This window comes from Camelus ferus, chromosome 3 (assembly GCF_009834535.1).
Source record: "Camelus ferus isolate YT-003-E chromosome 3, BCGSAC_Cfer_1.0, whole genome shotgun sequence".
NCBI lineage: Eukaryota > Metazoa > Chordata > Mammalia > Artiodactyla > Camelidae > Camelus > Camelus ferus.
In genome coordinates this window covers 115,678,407-115,684,406 of record NC_045698.1, presented here as the reverse complement: position 1 = coordinate 115,684,406, position 6,000 = coordinate 115,678,407, and the positions used below count along the sequence as shown (strand labels likewise).

The window sequence follows — 6,000 nt, the reverse complement described above, 5'->3', positions numbered from 1 at the left end:
TGACCATACTTCCCAACGCAATCAACAGATTCAATGCAACCCCTATCAAAATAACAATGGCATTTTTCACAGAACTAGAACAAATAATTTTAAAATTTGTACGGAAACACACGCAAAAAAACAAATAGCCAAAACAATCTTGAGAAAGAACACCAGAGCTGGAGGAATCACACTCCCTGGCTTCAACTCTACTACAAAGCTACAGTAATCAAAACAGTATGGTATTTCTGCAGCTAATTATGCCGACTGCTCTATTTCCTGTGGGGGACTGGTGTGCAATGGCTGCAAACAGCAGCCTCTTTGGTAGTGTATGCAGCATGTTGTTTGTATGAATTGCCTTAGGGGACCTTGCAGACAGCCCTTCCCAGTGGATATTCATGTCTGGCATGCTGTCTCCAGTCTAGGCTCCAGACAGGTATTTGTGGTGCCTTTGGAACAACCCAGGGCACAGTGATCAGGGTCTACGTTGGCCAGGTCATCATGTTCACCCACACCAAGACACAGAACAAGAAGCATGTGACTGGGGCCCTACACAGTGTCAGGTTCAAGTTCCCTGGAGAAGACCCACATCTCCAGAAAGTGGAGATTCACTAAGTTTAGTGCAGATGAATTTGAAAACATGGTGGCAGAAAAGCAGCTCTTTCCAGATGGCTGTGGGGTCAAGTACATCTCTAATCATGGCCTCCTAGAAAAACGGCAGACCTGCACTCGTGACTGCCTCGGTGGTGTTCTCTCCTTACTCACACCCACCAATAAATCCTACTTTCTTGTCCAAAAACAAGAAAAAAAAAAAGTATGGTACTAGCACCAAAATAAACACGTAGATCAATGGAATAGAATAGAAGATCCCAGAAGTAAGCTCACACGCTTATGGTCAATCAATCTATGACTAAGGAGGCAAGAACATACAATCGAGAAAAGACAGTCTCTTCAAAAGTTGGTGCTGGGAAAACTAGACAGCTACAAGTAAAAACATGAAATTAGAACATTCTCTGACACCATATACAAAAATAAATGCAAAATGTATTTAAGACTTAAATGTAAGACCAGAAAGCATAAAAACCCTAAAGGAAAACACAGGCAGAACATTTTTTGACATAAATCATGGTAATATTTTTTTGGATTTGTCTCCTAAGGCAAAGGAAAAAGAAGCAAAAATAAACAAATAATTAAACTTAAAAGCTTTTGCATGTCAAGGGAAACCATCAACAAAATGAAAAGACAACCTACAGGATAGGAGAACATATTTGCAAATGATGAGATCAATAAGGGGTTAATATCCAAAATATACAAACAGCTCATACAACTCAACATTAAAAAAAAAAAAACAATTAAAAAATGGGCATAAGACCTGAACATTTTTCCAAAGAGGACATGCAGATGGCCAACCAGTACATGAAAAGACGCTCAGCATCACTAATCGTCAGGAAAATGCAAATCAAAACACAATGAGATGCCAACTCACACCTGTCAGACGGCTGTCATCAAAAAGAATACAAACAACAACTGTTGGTGAGGATGTGGAGAAAAAGGATAGTGGGAATGTAAATCAGTGCAGCCACTGTGGAAAATAGTATGGGGGTTTCTCAAAAAACTAAAAATAGAACCACCATACGATCCAGCAATTCCACTCCCGGGTATATACCCAAAGAAAACAAAAGTGCTAATTTGAAAAGATACATGCACCCCAATGTTCACAGCAGCATTATTTACAATAGCCAGGATAAGAAAGCAGCCTAAATGCCCACCAGCAGATGACTGGATAAAGAAGATATGGTGTGTGTGTATACACATGCACACACGCACGCACACACACACAGTAGAATACTACTCAGCCATAAAGAATAAAATTTTGCCATTTGCAGCAACATGAATGGACCTGGAGGGTATTACACTTAGTGAAGTAAGTCAGACAGAGAAAGCCAAAGACTGTACGTTATCACTTATTTGTGGAATGTAAAAAATAAAACAAATGAATATAACAAAACAGAAATAGACTCACAGATACAGAGAACAAACTAGTGATTACCAGTGGGGAGAGGGGGTGGCAAGCTAGGGGTAGGGGATTAAGAGCTACAAACTACTATGTATAAAATAAATAAGCCATAAGGGTATTTTGTACAGCACAGGAAAAATAGCCAATATTTTATAACTTTAAATGGAGTATAATCTATAGAAATTTTGAATCACTATATTGTACACCTGAAACCAATGTAATATTGTGAATCAACTATACGTCAATGAAAAAACCTTTTAAGAAAGTATACAGGAGGATGTGCACAGGTTACATGCAAATACTACACCGTTTCATATAAGGGACTTGAGCATCCTCAGATTTGGGTACCCAAGGGGGTCCTGAAACCAAGCCCCCGGGATACCAAGGGATGACTGTATTTCAAACCACAGTCAATCCTCATTACCCTCAGGGTCTCTATTTTTGAACTCACCTACTCCCTAAGTTTAACTTGTGATCCCCAAATCAGTCCTCGAGGTGCTTTCGCAGCCCTCGTGGACATGCTCAGACCAGTGAACGCTCGGCTCTCCCAACGCCCACATTCCCAGCTGAAGAGGAACAAGGCGCTGCTCTGCCTTCGCGCCCCAGCTCTCGGGCTGTAAACAAACGTTCTTTTCATGGTTGATTCGGTGCTACATTTTTTGCATTTTTGTGCTTTTCCTTGGTGATCACCTGTTTAAAACGGCCCCCAAGAATAAGAGCTGAAGTGCTGCCTAGGAGTCCTGAGCACAAGAGGGCTGTGATGTGCTTCACGGAGAAAATTCCTTGGGTGACCTTCATTCAGGTACAAGTCACCATGCTGTCGGCCATGAGTTCATCGTTAATGTGCCAGCAGTACATACGAAATAAGGCATCTTTAAACAGACACATGTATCAAATAAAGGTACCTATTGATCAACTGACAAAAATGTGACCAGAGGCGGGCAGGAACCTACCTCCCTTCTTTCCCCGGGAGCTCACTCTTCATCAATTCAGTGTTTGCTGGGACGCGATAGAACATAACTACTGCAAATAATGAGAATCTACCACATCCAACAAAGGACTGGTATTGAAATATATAATCAACGGTAAAAATAAACAACCCAGTTGGAAAGGGGGCAAAATTCATGAGAAGTCATGTCACCAAAGAGCACACATAGGTGGCAAATAAGCGCATGAAAGGAGGTTCAACGCCATTTAGCCATCGAGGAGAGTTAAAGTGAAACCACCGTGACACACCCCGCATGCCTATCAGAATGGCTAAAAATTAAAATTAGTGAAAACTGCAAATGCTGACGAAGATGCAGAGAAACTGGATCTCTGGCACAATGCTGGCGGGAATGTAGAATGGTGCAGCCACTCTGGAAAAGTTTGCAGTTCCGTATAAAACTAAACACGGAGCTACCATATGACCCAGCCATTGCTCTCCTGGGCATTTATCCCAGAGAAATGAAACTTGTGTTCTCATGAAAACTGTATACGAGTGTTTATAGCAGCTTTATTTGTAATCACCCCAAATTGGAGGCAACGCTAATGTCCTGGCACAGGTGGATGGTTGAACAGGCTCTGGAGGGCCATACCATGCAATCGGGCTGAGCCACAGAGAGAAATCACCTGTTGATACAGCCTGGCCAGATCTCCAGGGAGTTATGCGAGTGGAAAAAGCCAACGTAGAGGTTATTGTAAGATTTCGTTTACGTAACACGTTTGAAATGACAGACTTTTAGAAATGGAGAGCAGATCGGCGATGCCCAGGGGTTAGGGATGGGTCAACATGGGTGAGCCAACAGGACCCTGTGGGATGGAGATGTTCTACGTCTTGACTCTAGTGGAGACACGCTAACTTCCCCATGAGATAAAACTGCACAGAACTCAACACATGTACACCAATGAGCACAAAGACAATGGTGGGCTCTGAACGAGGCCATCAGATGGTAACAGAGTCAATATCCCGGTGTGATACACACCAGCACGTTTTTGCTAAAAGTTACCTTGGGGAGGACCTGAGCAAGGGGTATTGACTCCCCTCTGTATCATGTCTCACAGCTGCAATTATTGGCAAAAATCCCCATTAAACGAAACAGCCCAGCACAAGGTGATGGGGTACCTGGGGTGGGTCAGAAGAGGTCACACAGCCTCAAGGCCCTGAGCCCGTATCTGCGAGCAGCCCTGCCCCCCGATGCTCCTCTACATTAGTCTGCCTCCTCTCAGTGGTGCCCTCCTCTGTGCTCAGGACCCCCAGGCCACACCCCACCTACTCCCACTGAACACCCAGTCGCCCCCCCACCCCCACAAAAATAGCCAGTGCAGTGCCACCCCAATTCCTCTAAGCCCCATGTGCTTTAAGGTAAACCCAGTTTTGCCCCGCCCTGCTGGCACCCCCTCACCCCTCAGCCAGGGGCTCTCCCTCAACCCCCACTCTGCTCTGGGATACTGCCAGCCAAGCCTTTTGCAAACCCCTTCCTCAGTCTCTGTCCTGTAACCCTGCTCCAAGCCACACTGGCCTCGGCTGTTTGAAGGGTATTCCAGATGTGTCCTCTGTCTGGACACAGCACATATGCCCCCCTGACCCCTGCCCCTCATGTGCCCAGTCCCCCCAGGGTGCTCCATCCCCCTCACGCACTCTGATCCTGTCCCATCGCCCCCAGGTGTACCCGTCATTCATGCATCTTGACCTCGCACATGCCTCATCCCCTCAATGCACTCTGACTGTGCCCTATCCCCCAAATGTGCCTGTTCTCCACACGCACCCCAACCCCATGCTCTCCTCATCTCTCCAGTGCTCTCCTCGTCTCTCCAGTGCTCTCCGACCCCATGTGCAATTCATCCTCACACTTGCCCCATCCCCCAGTATGCCCTGACTCTGCACTCACTCTGTCCCACAATGTGCCCCAACCCTGCCCCATCCCCACAAGCACCCCAATCTCACACAAGCCCAGTTCCCCCAATGCACCCCATCCTTGCACATGCCCCGGTAACCCCATGAGCCTGGTTCCCCCCAACACAACCCATCCTACCACGGACAGCCCATCCTCCCTCTTCACCCCATCTCCACACACTCTGTCCCATTCTGTTTAATTCTTCACTGCGGAGCTACGGCAACCCAGTATACTGTTACTTTTCTTTTGTGGCTTGTCGGCACTCAATAATTTGTTGAATGAATGGATGAGTGAAATGTAGACCAGAACTCAGCAATTTCCAGATTTTTCATCCACAGGGTTCCTGCTATCATTACCTTCCCTGACGAACTTCTCATTTTGCGAGCTTTCTGGCATGAAATCTATTTGGAAGTACTTCATTTTTCCCACAAACGCTAACGTGACCCAAACTGAATCAACAGTTGAAAAGAAACTGAAGACGAGGACGCTGAGTTGATCAGGTGCCCAGACCACAGAGAGTGGGGGAATGCCCCTTCAGCTCCCCGTCACGCACAGCCAGGCATCTGCCTGAGATGCCTGAAATGTAGACACCAAATCCCCAAACGGCAATCAGCAAGACTGACAGCACCAGATGTTGGCACTGGGCTGGCTGTCGGTGGGAGCATTAAATGGACTGGTCGCTGTGGGGGAAGGCAGGCAGCTGTTTACACACACCCTCCCTCCTCTGTGTGGCCCCACACACCCACCCCTAGGCGCTGACCTCATGAGTTGAAAGCCTGTGTCCACAAAGGGCTTGGTCCTGTGTGGAAATGAACACAGGCTGCTGGAGCAGAGGATGGCGTGGGCTCAGATCTCGCTGCAGCAAGGGGGTCAGAGGCAGTCAGGGGCCGCAGAGCCTCCCCATGGAGAAAGGGGAGGCCTGCGGGCCTGGGGACCCAGAGCGACCGACTAGGAGCACCCTGCGGGACTTGTCAAGGGAGCATATTTGGCTTTCTCTGGTTGGTCCTGAGTTGGAAGTGGAACAAAAGATAGGGAGCACACATTATTGATCAAGTCCTGTGGTTTGGGGCTGATTGCTAATTACAGGGGTTATTTGGCTGCCTGGATTGTTGCTGGAGATGGCAGTCT

At 46.8% G+C, this 6,000-nt stretch overlaps 1 non-coding gene across 1 annotated transcript; it reads left to right on the top strand.

Moving 5' to 3' along the window:
- The first annotated feature begins 227 nt into the window (after nucleotides 1-227).
- Nucleotides 228-360, top strand: LOC116662846. The gene has a single exon (XR_004318936.1). It is a non-coding gene; the product is annotated as a small nucleolar RNA SNORA70 (small nucleolar RNA).
- The last annotated feature ends 5,640 nt before the right edge of the window (nucleotides 361-6,000 follow it).